Source organism: Ammodytes marinus (genome assembly GCF_949987685.1).
Source record: "Ammodytes marinus genome assembly, chromosome: 20".
In the NCBI taxonomy this organism is placed as follows: domain Eukaryota; kingdom Metazoa; phylum Chordata; class Actinopteri; order Uranoscopiformes; family Ammodytidae; genus Ammodytes; species Ammodytes marinus.
In genome coordinates, this window is record NC_137224.1 from 15,397,635 (window position 1) to 15,415,132 (window position 17,498).

Here is a 17,498-nt window from a genome sequence, read left to right on the forward strand (position 1 = left end):
GGGAGGAAGCTAGCATGCCTTTGGATGACAGGAGAGAGAGAGAGAAGGCCAGAGGATCCCACGAGGAACCATACAAGACAGAGAACGAAAAAAAGGATGCTAGCTCAAGGGAGAATTCCCCTCAGGCACATAACGCTGGAATTGAAACATCCATATGTCGGGCGTAAAAAACAGGAGATATATAGTGCAGAGACTCTGGGTCTTTTCCTTTTTGAGATATTGTGCGCTGGCTGGTTCTGTTTTATTTAGAACACATAGGCCAATCTCCAAGGAATGCTGGCTATGGCAGAGGCAAGACAGGGATGTTTCAGAAGCTCTAGACTAGGGAATACCATGTCATGGGCAGTGTGTGGATTGGATCCATAAAGCACAGGCAACTGTACGACAATATTAAAGATATTAAAGCTGCACTGAATTTTTTTAAGCTCAGATATACCAATACATATATTGTTTCTACTTTGACTTCCAAAATAGCACTCAAAATAGGAATTTTATATTTTAAAGCTATGGTGCCTCAATTCTGTTGCCCCAATGAGGTCATCTGAGTAACAACATCAACATTGTCGGCGTATCTATCCTCTTGGGGCGCTTCTTGCTATTTTTCTGACCTCCTGCACCAGCGTCGGGGGGCGACACCAGTTTCTAAACGCTGACATTCTGAGAAATACAGAGAGAGTTTTATGGAGCTGACAGGCTTAATCAACTCATTTGGTGGTGGCTTGAATGTAATAGCTTTAATTATTTGTCTTCTTTGACAGCAAACCTTGCAGTATGTAGATGGAAAGTATGACATTTTTTCAGTCAGTAGCACAGCACATAAGTTGACAATGTAGCAACACCAGTTTTTATTGAACTGGTCAACTGATGCCATGGGAAGTGCCCACTCAAAACGTTTTGAGGCTTTGGTTCTATTTCTACATTCAGTATTTGTCCAAAGGTGGTTTCACCCTCTGCTACAGACTGAAAGCAATGCAGTTGTTTGATGCATCGAGAGCTTTAGTACCATCATAGTTTAGAAATATATTATATATGCAAGATGCAAATGGCTACAGGACAGAATCCATTGTCAACAACACACCAATCAAATACTATAATTAAAGAAAATCTTTCCGCTGGTGTTGAAGAACCCACAGGGCTCCAATCACTTAATTATTATTATTATTATTATTATTATTAAACTTGGATTTATATAGCGCTTTTCTTTGGTACTCAAAGCGCTTTACAGGGTTCCAGGTTCAATACGTTCACACACAGTCATACCGGTGGTGGTAAACTACCAGAGTAGCCACAGTTGCCCTGGGGCAGACTGACAGAAGCGAGGCTGCCATTCAGCGCCATCGGCCCCTCCGACCACCACCTCAAACATACAGCAGTCATACACATTCACACGAGGCAAGGTGGGTGAAGTGTCTTGCCCAGGGACACAACGACCATGACACAAGTGGCCGGGCGGGGATCGAACCGCCAACCCTAGGATCATTGGCCAACCCGCTTAACCACCTGAGCCACAGTCGCCCCAATGCTCAAAAGCAGTATTCTTTCCCCAACATGTCCATGTCATTTCAAGTGAAATTTTTTCAAGTAATACTAAATAGAACATAATTACCTACTTGAAATTAGATTAAGTGACATTTTAGCATTTAAAGATGATAAATATCTTGAAGTTAGATGGAAATACTCATATTGAGCATTTCACTTGAAATTTCACTTGAAATGACACTTAAAGTGCATTTAAGTGTCTGAATCAGTACTGACAATGAAATCATCTATGAAATGTTCTAACTCTATTAAGGTATATAAGCTGGAATCAAAATACTAATGCACACTTATGAATACGCCCCAAGCAATCTCCCAGCAAGTGTGTCTGACGTTCTATAGTGGAAAAAGCACAAAAAGACCCTGCAGAGAGAATTGACTCCTGCGGCTGCGGGCAATGAACCGAACACAAGGCTGACAGCGAGGCACTGGAGTTGTTGGTGGAAGACATTGTCCCTGTATCCGTTGCTACCACACTCTGCTACCCAAAACCATGTTTGCTTGCTCAGTCTTTTAATTACAACAGTCAGCTCATTGTGGGTAGACCATGCACAGAGACAGACGCTACACAACACCGATGTGAGATGGTGTGACTCTGCAGATTATACATATACACAAACAACTTAGTCATGGTGGAGGTAAAGAGAGTCATGTCTGTTCAGCGTCATCACACCGCAAAAATTCAGAATTTCAACAAGTATATTGATTTTATTTCTACTCAAAATATCTCATGAAGCTTAATGTAAGACACGCATCACCTAACAGGCAACATTTCACTGAGATAAACTGTAGGGACTTGTAATTTCAACACACTTGAATTGGAAATGTGGATTACTATGGCACAAAAGTACTTCCTATAGCTAATAACAAATGCTCAATATGAGTATTTCCATCTAACTTCAAGATATTTATCATCTTTAAATGCTAAAATGTCACTTAATCTAATTTCAAGTAGGTAATTATGTTCTATTTAGTATTACTTGAAAAAATTTCACTTGAAATGACATGGACATGTTGGGGAAAGAATACTGCTTTTGAGCATTACAGGCTTATTATAATATACATAACACATCCCAATACAAGTAAAATATACTTAAAAAATTCGTTTTCAAGTTCTCGTCTATCTTGACAGGCTTAAATATTGCAACTTATTTCAAGAAATCTTCCCGTGAGAATTTTCACATGTTCCACTGGCAGATAAAAAAAATAAAAACGTATTACATGCAAAATACACCTTGTTTAAATGTTTTTTTTTAAATATTTTTTTAAGACTCATTTTTCCCACTGCAAAGAGGTCTCTCTTTTGGTCTCCAGTGAAAATACACAGTCCACTGAGAGGCTTGATGTGGTTGCCTATACCGTGTTTTAGTTTCTGTCCATTTTAAACTATCCAAAGTAGATCTGCCTCCATGCAGCTCAATTGTGCTCCCTTCACTTAACTGCCTCTATTCCCTTGATGTGGCATTGATCCGTCTCCACTCGGAGCATTGTCTGTGCCAGGCCCGACCCAGCGCCATCAATATTGCATCAGGTTCAAGTCTAAACAGCTCAGGACTCTTTTTGCAGTCCATCCAGGGAGCGGTAATAACATTCATGCCCGTCTATATTCCCTTTGGAGAGGAGAAGAGTCACATGGCGGGGCTGGTCTCACCCCATACAGTTTGATTTGGTACACCATAGGACAGAAATATAACTCTCTCTCTCTCTCTCTCTCTCTCTCTCTGTGCCAAGAGCTGAGGTTTAGGCAAACGATACACTTGGGGGCATGCAAAAAAAATAAGAAGTGACTTTTACATTATTAATCGCCTCAAACATTAATTAGTGTTCCCCGTAATTAGTGTTTGGTCTTACTCATCGCCCCAGAATCAGCCCGCGTTCCAGAGGAAATTAAAATGTTTACAAGAGCGCGAGTCAATATTTGCTTTAGCTTGAAGTTAAATTGAATTATCTCTTAAAAATGACTTCGGAGTACTCGAACCCACCTGATCAGCGTGGGGAGTTGGGACTAGATTTTGGCCCAATGAGCTCCACCTGGCTTTTCATTGTACGTGCTTCCATAACCATCTCTCTCCTGACCATGGTGATTTATTTTGGCAGACGGAGCAATCTAGGTCTAGATATTAAATTAAACCAGAAGGAATCAGCCATGCAGCTGCCACAATGCCCCCTGGGAAATATAGTCAAAAATGGAAAGTGTTTCCAGAGGGATGATATCTACTAGCGCTGGCGGCTCATTGACTTTTAGCTAGCTCATTAGCCTTTTAGCTGTAACTGATTCTGCAGACCCTGGTGGCGTTATGCTTGCGCTAAAGGCTATACTCTCTAGCTTTTTAATTAATTGGCCGAGAAGATCTCAGAAGCCCACAGTATGTATTGTTGTGACATGGAATGGAATTTGATAGTGAGTAATGCACAATTAAGGTCATGTGACTAAGTTCATGTCTAAATCGGGTGTTTTGGTTGAGCGCAAGGGACCAACCAAGGGCACAGCCTATTTCTCTGGGCATTACTAGCTGAACTGGCTAATGATCTTGTCTAATGCAATAACCCCGGGCTACCATCTTTGGCTCGGTTTTTAAATACACTAATTGCAGAAATCATAATCAGTTTAAAAGAGGGGATCGTCTCAATTCTCAAGTTGATTGGCCACACATTTGCACGGTAAAAGATATAAAGGATATATTTATATTTATATATAAAAAAACAGGTCTTATGTAATTTTGCTTGAAGGAACTCCCCCTAATAATTTAATCGGGCATCACTAATGTACTCTAATTTGTTTTACTTGAACTTGAATATGCAGTTTGACTGGAGTAGATCCGTTTTGGCTCTTTGTAGACTATCATGTCTCTACACCATCCAACAATCATGATATGCAAATGAATAAGACTATGCAGCATCAGAATGGATCACGATCAGTAATGCTGGTGTTTGCACTTTTGCAGTTTAGTTATTTTTTTTTTAATATATATTGTCAATGGTACCGCTTTCTCATAAGCCACCATTTATATATATATATATATATACACTCACCGGCCACTTTATTAGGTACACCTGTTCAATGGCTTATAAAAACAAAAAGCTAATCAGCCAATCACATGGCAGCAATTTAATGCATTTATGCATTTAGAAGTGATCAAAACAATGTACTGAAGTCAAACCGAGCATCAGCATGGGGAAGAAAGGGGGTTTAGGTGACTTTGAACATGGCATGGTTGATGGTACACGGCAGGATGGATCCATACTTTCATATTGTTTACGCCAAATTCTGAACCTGCCATCTGAATGTCCCAACTGAAATCGAGGCTCATCAGACCAGGCATGATTTTTCAATCTTCTATTGTCCAATATTGGTGATCCTGTGAGAATTGTAGCCTCATTTTCCTGTTTTTAGCTGACAGGAGTGGCACCCGGTGGGGTCTTCTGTTGATGTAGCCCATCTGCTTCAAGGTTGGTCGTGTTTTGCGTTCAGAGATGGTATTCTGCATACCGCGGTTGTAACGAGTGGTTATTTGAGTTACTGTTGCCTTTCTATCATCTCGAACCAGTATGCCCATCCTCCACTGACCTCTGACTTCAACAAGGCATTTTACGTCCGCACAAATGCCGCTCACTGGATATTTTTTCTTTTTCGGACCATTCTCTGTTAACCCTAGAGATGGTTTAGAGTGAAAATCCCAGTAGCAGTTTCTGAGATACTACCAGCCCTCCTGGCACCATCAACATTGCCATGATCAAAGTCACCTAAAACCCTTTTCTTCCTCATTCTGTTGCTCGGTTTTAACCTCAATAAGTTGTCCCGTCGAGGTCTACATGCCTAAATGCATTGAGTTGCTGACATGTGATTGGCTGATTAGTTATATGTGTTAACAAGAAAATTAACCGCTGTACCTAATAAAGTGGCCGGTGAGTGTATATATATTGTTTGGAAGTTATGGCTTTATTATTGGTTACACCTTTTTACTAATACTCAAAGACTATGTGGGTTCAATAATATGGCTTCAATAATAAAAGTTTGAAATCAATCATATCCAGGTATTATAAATGATTTCACACTGAAATAACTCTGTGGGATGTGATTTTATCTGATTTGGTGGACATAGACCAACCAACCGTCAACTGGCCTCTGATTCCAATTCAATTGTTAAATCCTGATTGGTGCACCCGAGTATGTGACAATCACCACATTCAAACTGAACCTCACCCATGTCAAATTGCAGAGCATAGAAAAAAATATATCTTAGTTGAGAGTTAACATTTTAAAGGATGGAAGTAAGTACATTTTACATGACGCGAATAAAGCCCTAACCAATTTGAACAACCTTTGGGACTAAAAAGGTTGTTGTTTCCTAAACAAACTAGCAGGTTCTGTTTCAAAATGAATTACAACACCAACGCATCTGAGAAGTGTGGAAGCATTTAATCCATGTCTAAAGGTAAGGCTGTTCGGTGTTGCTCAGAAACTGCTTCACACTTACATTACCATGAGCAAAAATAACTCAGTCACCGAGTTGTGTGGCAACGGAGTTGAACAACACCGTCAGTGCTGCAGTGCAGTTTAGGAGCTGTATGGCTTGCATGCACATTCATTCCAAATGACATACTTTGCGTGCTAAATGTCCATTATTCAGACTTGATTGCTTGCAAATGTGACAACCTGAGGAGCCTACATCTGTCAAAACAGGCTGGTGTTAGTGGTTGTCACTTCAGGTACAGGGTCAAAACAAACTCCTTGTCAGTGTTGCTCTCTCTCTCTCCCTCTCTTTCACACTCTCTCTCCCTCCCTCTCTCATCGCATGCCGAGGCTAGACAAGGTCGGCACGGACACATCCCTCCCAAAATACCTTTTGACAGGTAGCACAATGACACCCAGGGAGACTGAGAATGTGAGTGATATTTCTCAACCAAAACCTCTTTCAGAAATAGCACCAGCACTCTCCGTCCATCATGCCTTCCGTCCCCTCAAAATGCAGATTGATAGATTGATAGGACTTGGACATAATCCATTATTTTTAGCCCCACTGATTGAGCTCATGCACTCAAAGACCAGTGTGTTGTGGTGGTGAGGTAACCGGACCCCACCTATGAGACAGGTTAAGCGTAGCATGGGGCGCTAGCTGAGGTGTCAGCAGCGGGGCCTAACTAATCACCCTTTTGCAGTGAGCGATGGCCATGGAAGCAATCACAAGGGATATGCATCATCCACACGGACCCTCCCATCTATCAAGCTGACGTGCTCTCATTTGACTGAAAAGCATGCCAACGTGAAATATGACGCTTTGTCAAAAAGGAAGAGAGTGAGCACGTTGGCTATGTGGAGCTGTATTAATTAAACACACCCATAAAAGAGCCCATTGTATTTCATGCATTGACATGTGAGTGTGTGTGTGTGTGTAAACATTTACTGGCTCGGCTCTGGTGCACAATTCAAGTTTGCAATATAATAGAGCGGTAATTTTCCACTTCATTCATCTTTTCAATTTGTTTCCCCACATGATATCAACAGAGTAAGTTTAAGAAAAGAAATGTCTCCCTGGCATACCATCGAGGAACTATTTGTCAGAGAGTTTGATGCGTTTTGCCCCCTTACAAAAGCCACAAGCAGGCGTCCTTGGCTAAGCAATCCTTTCGAGGGCTTGCATTATTGTATATGATTCCCTGGTTAATGTATTCAAAACAATTTATTTTATTCAAATGTTATATATTCTATGTTGTATGTATTGGAGATTTGGCTGTGCAAATGTAATTTAACACAGTGGTGTGTGTGTGTGTGTGGGGGGGGGGACGTTTCCTTCCCAACCCCAGGTGTCCCCCGGTCCCATCACTATTCAATCTACCCACTGGCCTGCTCCTGCCCTCTCCTCCACAAAGTGCCTCTCCATTATGCAAGGCATGTTGTTAGTCTCAACAGGTGCCTCAAATATTTGCTTGAGGAGCCCTAGCTATAGATTTAGCCAGTTCAGGAATTAAACAGGAGCCAGAAGACATCATCAAGGCGAAGAGATGGAGTGAAATCTCTTTCTCCAAAACACTAATGTGCCAATTTATCAAAGCAAAATGACCAACAATGTCAAACGGTGGCCCTTCAACTGCAGATGATTTATGTTTTTGTACATCTAACGAAGGCAATATTTGTCACTTTGAAACAAATTGCCGCGGCATCTCTTGGAAATGAATTCTATAGATTTTCCCTCCGTGCTCATTTTGCTTTTTCTCTCAGCGAGGGGTTATTACTTAATTAGATTGCTGGAAGGCTCTGTCAGATATCGCCTCCGACGGAGACTCTGACGTACCTCAGTCGCTCACCTAGAATACTGATCGCTCCGAAGACGCTTTAACCAATTACCTGATGTCAATAAAATATGAAGTAATACCTGAATGCATTTCCCCGAAACCTATTTCTACCTCTTTTGTCCTTGTGTAGGGATCTGTCACCCTCTCTCAAGATTGGATTGAATTCAATTCTCTGTATTAGACTGTTTATTAGAGGAAACAGAAACTTGATTTGAAATGAAAGTCATTATTATTAAAACTAAATAACAAGATTCCCATAAGCCTTTCATGGCATTTTCATGCTCAAATTGTTCTGAGCGTGTGCAGATTATTTTTGGAACAGAGTGTTCTCTATCAGAACTTTATCCCATGATACTAAATTACCATTCAAAGCGCTCTCTGTGATTGCTGAATTTCATTACCTCATTGATGTAAAATACATTATTCCAAAGTTGAGTAGAAACAACACAGTATGCAGTGCCTTTAAAACGTTTCACACTCCTTGGATTTTTTCTTTTACTTCAGTGTAAAGCTTTGGACAAAAAGTGCATCTACTGCTACATGTAATCAAGGAAACATGTGGAGAAAATTGTTGCAAATGAATCCCCTACAAAAAGGCAGAAAATGGTAGCGAGTTTTGCCATTCTCTCTGGACTATCATCAGATGCAGGAAGTGGGATGCATTGAGCTTTCTCCCTCCCACTTACTGCGGCCAATCAAATTCTGACTAAATCCGACCGCATTTTGATTGGTGCACCACGAAATTCATGGCTCTTGCCCAGAAGTTCTCGCCGTGTCCATAGTGCTGTGAAGCAAGGGCTTCTGGGTACTCACATTAGGTTGATTAATGCACAATTACGACACAGTTAGATTCAAGGAACGAGGTTTGGGTTACAAGACTAATTAATTTCTGCCTACTTCGTTAAGGTCATCATGCCTACAGTAACAACTACTTAGTTAAGGTTAGGGAGCGATCATGGTTTTTCGCAGTTTGAAACAGGAAACATCTTTTTAAAGCCCAACATGTTGTTGAGCCCACCATCCACACTTACAATCCGCTTTTGGCAGATATTGTTGCTCTAACAATGTGAAATCATTCCTTTACTTTCTCAACTGTCAGAATTATAACTGCAACTGCATATGCAGCTGTTCGGCACTTGATGGAATGTCATTCTCCTGTTCCCTGCACGCAAACTCCATTTTTAATGACAAAAATATTGTAAAACAGCAGAATGTTACTTTTCACGGCACTATAAGGTTACACTAGCCTGGTCCTGCCCTGCCAGACCATCGTACTCCATTTCATTTGTACAGAAGGTCTGGAATCCCTCAATTGACAAACGTAAACTCACTTGAAGAGAAAAACTATTGGATCTGCCCAGTGCCACTCTGGATCTGCCAACCAATCGCATACCGTTTGGTTGTGACGTATGTCATGCGCCGGCTTCAACTGAAACTGGCGCACGTCATTGTTCTCAACCACTCCCTCTGTTCGGTGATTAGACAGGTAAAAATCTGCCAGGGAGAAAACCCAGACTGACTACTAAAGGGAAATGAAAATTGAGCGGAAGTAGGTAGGCAGGCGGTGCCAGGCTAAGATTACACTACATTATGTTCATTTAGCTGAGGCTTAAATTAACATTGATATTAATAACACATCCAAAGCTACTTTAAATAATAAAAGTGTGGTGTGTGTGGTGATTGAAAAGGAAAAAAAGGATTAACCTCCCTGTGAGATCCAATCATGATGAAATATTAAAAATGCCTGCATATGGTGGCCATTAAAACACAGCTCCCACCTAGCCCCATTCCTATTCACTGTGATCAATGGAACCGATGCGACTGTAGTGGCACTCTTTTTCTGAAATGTGAATAAAACCATATTGAACGGTTGCACTATACTATTCTCGGCAGGGAGTCCATAGCCTGTGGGCCGCTGCTCACTAAATCTCAATGACTTCATTAAGTCATTACCATGAGTCACGATGCAGTAGTGCCAACAGCAATTAAAACACAACAGAAAAAAAGAGCAGGGTGTCCTTGGGCCACGGTGCTGCTCGCAAAGGCTGATACGCTTTCCTAGATCTAGCAGGATGAGTGACATATCAATAGGCGCCCGAGGTGGATTAAACGGACTTAATCAATATTCAGATTTGTCTCACTCAACACCTCGCTCCCGAAGCAATCTGTGTGCACACCTTGTCAAGGGCTGTCGGCATTTGCGTGCTGCAGGCTCGGGGGAGGGGGGGGGAATGAATGAAGCTTTGATTTCCAACATGTAAAAATGCAATGTGTTCCATCAGAGCAGGATATACTGCCGGTCACATCCAGGAATATGACGTGCTTCTGAAGATAATATATTTCAATTTCTTTTCAATTCTTAAATAAAATTGACTTTTTAATCTATGGTAATTGAAAATAATTAACAGAAGTATGCCGGAAAAAAAAGAGAATCCTAGGAGGGCGTAAAAGGGTCACAGAGATTTGCTCTCCCAGGACAGAGAAAAAAACTGGTGAATAATCATCCAGCACTTTTTGTCTTGTTTTATTCCTTTATTCAACCAGGAGGCCCAGAGGAGGAGGAGGTGAAAAAAATAAATCTAAACTTTCAATGCATTTTTTTCAGGGCTTTAATTCAAACTCTCTCCTCTTGTCTTTTTTGTAGCAACACATTTCTATTCATGAAAGCCCCATCCTCCCGTAGTCATGACACTGCATACTCATGTTCCTTTTGTAAAAACTCCAGCAAAATGCTAATTAAATTGCAACTGTGGGGCTTCGGTCCCCCATATGCCGACTTAAAGAATGCCTTTATTTTAGCAAATGACTGACAGTTGATTATGAAAAACCCAAGTCCACCCACACCTTCTGCTTCTGTGTGCACTATTGTTATGGCTCCATTGTTAATGAGTTTAGAATTAACTGGGCTGTTAATGACTGGAGCCCCCCCTGCTGAGCCTGATTGTGCTGTTGAATGGGGAGCTGGAGGAGTAATGTATGGACAGATTTGTTCAGGTGTACTTAGCTCATTCGCAGTGAGAAATACAAGCCCTGCCAGTATCGGGGAGGCTTGTTTTTAGGACGGTCATGCCTTGATGCTCGATGCTGTACTACAACATGACATCAGGTGTCCTTCTTTGGCCATTTATCTGCTTCAAAGGATTGGTTGTATTTTGATTTTTTTTTTTTTAAAGCTGTGGCCTCAGGCAGCTAGGGGCGTTAGACTCTGTCCAAACTAATCCATTACACGCTAGGTCTGGACACATTCCTTTTATTTGTTTGGTGAATATATCCTCTCTGAAGAGTATATTTTTTTAAAGATGCATTTTTGAATGCACTTTTATGTAGCCACCTTTGTGTTGATGTACTACTAGCTAATCATATTGCTAATTATGTTATCAATCCCGTAATGCTCTTTTGATTCAATATTTTTGGGGTTTGTTGGGATGATTGATATCTATTTTGCTGTGCATTATGCGTAAACACAACCCCACTCATTTTAGTTGGGCAGAAGTGATCATTGAGTTGGCTTATTTTCGTGTGACTCTATAATTTATTTTTTCATTAAAATGTTGCATAGTGTGCCTTTAAACAAACCTAGTAATGCAGCTGGATTTTTAGGGTGCGTATTCTGTGTGCATCCCCTGTCTCTTCTTCTCCCCCCCTCTGTCCTGCAGCATAATTCTCCATAATGAGCTTGTGGACAGGAGATGAGATATGATTCTGGGAATTAAAACAGCATTTTTCTACTTTGATCATCCAGCAGTGTGTGAAGCACGAAATAAGACTCTCCCCTTCTTTATCGAATCTTTGCTCTCCTCTCTCTCTCTTCTAATCTTTCCCTTGCTCGCTCGCCCCGCACCGTCTCAAGCTTGGGGGATTGCTGTATGAGATGGAGAGTTAATGAAGAAAGCCCCCTACCCCTTGCAATAAGACCAGTAAACTCTGGCAACTTTGTACTCATCTGCTTCTGTTAATCGCGTCACGATCGGCTTTCATGCTGTAAAATCCCAACCCCTGAACCTGTTAGCATAAATATTTAACGTTGTGTTACATCCAAGCCCCGGAGAATATGTCTTAAACAATTGCATAAGATGTTAGACAAATGAATCTGAACTATTTTTCGCTCCTAAAGTTGGCCAGACAGCTTCAGTCTCCCTCCCTTTTCCTGAACTCCTTTTCATTACACACCATCTTATTCAACATCACTTACAGGCAAACACAGCAGCCCCCACGGCCCCTCGGCTCTCACACATGCACTCAACACTCATGAGTGGCCTCGTCTTTGTACACAGCAAGTGGGATCCAACATTGTCAAAAAGCCATTTAAGATGCTATCATCTAATATAGAGGCTGACGTGGGCTGGTGCTGGCAGCGTGGTTATGTAAGCAGCTTTCTCGGGGACTGATGGCAATCCAACACGCCCAGCAGGGGAGCGGTGGCGTGTGTGTGTGTGTGTGTGCGCGTGTCTGAGGGTTGTGTGTCGGGTGAGGGTTGTGTGTGTGAAACAAATCACACATTTGGCACGCTAGTGCACCCAGTATTTTGCCACAGGTACAGATAGAAAGAGGCACTCCTACGTGCCAATTGATTTGTTAATATGCTAATGTGCCGTGATTAAGGAAGCAAGCTAACCGAGTGCGACTTCGCTCGGTGAGGTGTTGATTGAAAGAAATCAAAAACCAGGGTGGCAGATGAGAAAGAATTGCACATATTGGAAATCAATTTTTTTTTTGTAATTAAAGACCAAAGTAAAGACTTAATACAACAGTCACATGTTATATTATGTGCATTGGAAGCGATTCCTCTGTATAGTGACTGTGTAGTAAGGAAAGGGAAACAAAATCAATAGTCCTTTTGCTGGGGACTATCCATAATTCCGACGGACCATTATTCGAGTTTAATAGTCCCGGCATATTTCCACCGCGCTGAAGTTAGATTCAGGTTGGATATTCAACAGACATTCATCCGCAAAGTCTTCTTTCATAGTTTTATCCACAGTAGGCAGCAGAAAGATGGTTACCCCTTGCATGTACCGGCAAACTGATTTAAGGGCCATCAATAGTTTACACAAAACCGATTTATTAGCTGATGAATATCTGTGGGATGTCCAACTTAAAACTAACTTCACTACTTTAGACATATGTTGGATGATTGAGCTGTCACAATAATGGGCTGTTGGACTTATTGCATGGCACCCTGTTGCTGGAGTCCAGTAGAAGCTGAGAAGTAGACCGTATTCAATGCCGAGTCACAATATATGCGTTGGCTTGCTGTTATTTCTACTCCTATCAGTTATAAACAATGTAGGTTTCTTCCATTTTAGATTAAGGCAGTAAAACAGTCAAGTCCGCTAACAGCCACTTTGTATGCTACATTGGAAGTTCCGAGTTAGCACATTACGATGATACATATGTGGCCATTAATTAATGATCAGTTTTGTAACGGTGCGGTTTCAGCTTTGGGGCTTGTGAGCTGCATTGACACCATTAGCCAGCATAAATGATGAGATACTAAATACGCTACATTATGTGTTAATACCAAATACACATGTATGTGAAGTCTTACTGTCGTAAAAAAAACATTTAGCTTTATTGCAGGATACATCACAGCATGGCAGCAGCCCCTGGAGTCACTTTCTCCATCATGTCGCCTTAGCGTCACTGAAATGCCCATTACTATCAATGGAACTCACAGCTGTGATTGTTTGATGAGGTTTTAGCTAAAATAGACTTACTTTCAAGTAGTTCGTAAGTGATATACTGCTCAATAAAGACCAGAGTGGGACTATGCAAAGCTTTCAACTGCACATTTAGTGCCCCTACTAAATAAAGTGAAATGTTGCACTCAGTTCTTGTGGCTGAATTTGCTTGAAGACTCATACAAAAAACTTTTACCCTGTCCGAGTGTATTGTGAAGGCTTGCTACGTTTGCAGGCTGACATTGTGGCAGGGTCCAAATCATTGATTTCAGGAGATACGTAGTGCTGCTGGTTTGTCAAGGCCGGCCGGGGGCTGAGGGTGGCTGGGTATGCAGCAGGGCCCCTGTAGAATGAGTTACCTTGAACTGAAAATCTGCAATCCTGCTTTGGTATAGATCTGATCAGTGCATTGACTCTCCTGCAGCTTTTTAACTTGCAGCTGTGTTTCCCCTTGGTGGTATAGTGAACCAGATAGTCAGGGATTTTTGGCTGCAACAGTCCAAATCACTCCTGCTGCCAACATGTAAGGTGTAGGAGTTGACTGTAAAAAAAACGCAGTCCTATTCCAATGAAGGAGCATAAGCAATGTTGTTGAGTGTTGAGCTGCCAACACTACACTTATGTCATTTGTAGCCCTGCTCCAAAAGCCAAATTTGTATAAATTTCATCCCTCCTCTTCGTCCTGCTCCGACAGTCAGTTTTGAAACCTTCAGATGTGTCCTCCTCTTCGTATAATGCAACAAAATTATGGGTCGCAAAGAAATAAGCGACTGCTTTACATCACAATGCTGTGAAATCGGAAGATGAAAGGAGAAATTCTGAATATTCAATATAGCATTCTCGCACCCTACAAGTTTCTGTTGACTAAAAAACATCATAAATTGAATGCATGATGTTGAGTCAGGAGAACTGTAACCAATGCTTTGAGCGCCAAGGTTGCTTGTCACATATTGATTGTAAATAGCCACACAGGAACACTGCAGTGGGGCTGGTAAACAGATGTATGACAGACAATGAACGGTCATTTTGGCGTTTTTTTTTTTTGCAGCTCATTTACCGTAGCAGGGTCACACACGGATGGATTACATGCATTACCTCAACCAAAGCAGCAAAGGAAACACATACTGTAACTAACTGCTAAAGCTGAAGGTCTAAGGCAGCTGCATATTTCTTTCCCACGCCCTTTAAGTTGCATACAAGAGTTCACTACATACGTAATGTTGCATATTACAAGCATACATCTAAATTTTTCCCATTATTCCCATGCTATCAAGATACGGGCCAACGGATGCAGGATATAACAGTGTGTCATCAGGGGGGGGAAACATTCCACAGCCATCAATATTTCAGCCTTGCATTACATGTCTTGATGGAAGTTATTGACAGGAATAACGCTCAAGGTAATCTTGTATAGGAATCTCCAGCCGCCCCTGTCTAACATATTGTACCTTGAGGGGTTTATGTCAGTGGACTGGTCTTCCCTGTTCCCGGAAGGAGAAATGAGTACAGATTTCTCAGCCCGGTGAGGTCAAAACTACCATAATAAATCCAAGGGGAGATATCAAGAGCTACTGATCAATATACCGATGAAGCTAGGCTCAGGGCTGCTAATATTGAAGTACAATCATTCTTATATGTATTACAAAATAATTCAAACTCTAAAAAAAGAAAGAAGTTAACAAAGGAGAAAGGAGATATAAAATATCGTAACAACGATGAGTTTATTAATACTGACACTCACAGATATATATGATACTAATATAGTGTTAAATGACCCTGGTAATCCAGACTGGCCGCTAGCAAATTAAATTTGCTCCACAGGTTACTCTGGGGACGAACCATTGAAGCTCATTAACTATGTCAGAAAATTTGGAGCAACCAATCAAATCTCATATTGCCGGGCGTAACCGGATGACGACAGTGCTGCGCGTGCGTAGTCGAAGTCGCAATAGTAAACAACAACGATGGCTGCAGATACGTTGTTTGGTGGTTGTTTGGAACGGCTTTGACACTTAATGATTTGGACTTAGCTTTTTCTCTCATAAATGAACAGAAGACGACACTCAAATCTTTCATTAGCAAGAAATACGTATTTGCAAGGCAAAAGTTTAATTCACCAGTTAGCCCCGTTGGTCGCTAAACGAACGGGGCTGAATACGTCACCTTGTTCATTGCTCTGATTGGTCATAGTCAATCGTAGTGGAATCCAATTGCGTGCTGTGGTACTTTGAAATGCATGCGTTGGTGCCGCACATTGAGTTGGGAAGGTCTATTGCTCATTCTAGATGTGGGCCTGGAATCAAACACTATTTTGTAATCTAATAACAAAACAGCAAAAGGCTGGGCATGTGGGCATGTTCTTCTTTCAAAAAGGTTAATAATCTCACTGTAAGGTCCAATACTAACTCCATACTCAACATTCAGGTTTTTAAAGCTCCCATATTATACACTTTTCGGTTCTATTATACACCATATTATATGGTCTTAGTGGTCCCTAATACGTTTTTCTTTAATTGTTTGCTGAAAAAAACTTTCAGATAATGTATTGTACTATGCTGATGTTCAGCTAATCTCACAATGGCCTATTTTTTAAAAGGAGCTGCAGCTCCCCTCGTAAATATACAATCTTTGAGCTGCCCCCGCCCCCTGTCCAGAAGCGAAGCCAGATCCGCCTCGCCCTCTGTCTGTCAGGGCCGTGGACCAATAAGAAATAGGGGTGTGGGCTGCACAGTGGAAGCTTCTGGCTTTTCCAGTTTGTGAGGTCAGAAAAGGGGAAAATTCTGACTGGAGTATATTGGGGGGGAGGGTTGGGGGTTTCAGAAAGGGGGAGAGTGAGAACAGGAGAGATTGTTATTTTTTTTTTATATTTTGGCAGTCTCTAGGCACACCGTGGACCCATGGATATGTTAGAACACATTTAAAAAGTGCATTTAGCATAATATGTGACCTTTAAAGTAATGTTGTTGTGATGAGTAGAGTGCAGTGTGTAGAATATAGCAGTGTGTCTCCTCACTGTGCTAATCATATCATGAATGCATTGTAAAGGTTCATTCGGCCACTGGGTATAAGGTCAGCCCTGGTGTGCATATCATTCAGAGGCCGGGGGAACCAGCCCTAGCTCTGTGTGTGTGTGTGTGTGTGTGTGTGTGTGGGAGGCTGGCTGTGGCGATGAGAAGCTGATGGTAAATCGATAGTGATGGATCAAAGTCCCGCATGGCTGGAGCCTCGCAGGGTGTGGGGGAATAACTGTGATTTTTTTTTTAGACCTCCTCCCTTCTTCCCATTACCCTCTTCTCCTCTCCTCCTACTATACCTCCATTCTCTCTTTTCATCTTAAGGCGAGACACTACAGGCAATTACTTTCTTTGTTGAAGCACTGGTCAATTTAGATATGTTTGTTTATTTGGCTTCCATAACATGTCTTCTTAATACTTGTATAAATAAAAAATGCACATTTCAGTGTTAATTTGACTAAACCTTGTCTTCCTGTGTCTGTATATTTCTCCTATGCAATTATCTTTAATGGCCATTATCTCAACATTCCGTTTTTTTTCAATACTCTGAAAATATATCAACTTTCCATAATCTTTCTTTGCACTATTGTAAAGGTTATTACAGAAGATGTGTTCATATGTTGTATCCAAAATCTGTTATTTTTAAAACGTTCAACCTCTAATATCAAAATCCTCTCTGTCTTCCTTTATGCTTGGTAATAGTTTAGGTGTGTGTGTGTGTGTGTGTGTGTGTGTGTGTGTGTGTGCGTGCGTGAGAGAGGGGGAAGAGAGGTGACTTGATGCTTTGTGTCACAGTGTCAGTTGGCATCAGCCAACAGTTGATGGGAAGATCAAATATAACACAATCGATATCCTTCCACTGAAATGGTTCTAACTTACAGCGACATCCTGCACGACTTGTGTTCACATGTTCCATGTTACACGCTGAAACGCTTGTGGGCAACTCATATAACGGATGTTATTCATATAACAA

The 17,498-nt window shown here is 41.4% G+C and overlaps 1 protein-coding gene across 1 annotated transcript in view; it reads left to right on the top strand.

Annotated features, from left to right (window-relative positions):
• LOC307266647 (shisa family member 6) overlaps positions 1–17,498 on the top strand; it is a gene marked incomplete at both ends in the record, with an annotated part of 72,070 nt that overhangs the window by 26,891 nt on the left and 27,681 nt on the right. The window lies entirely within an intron of this gene.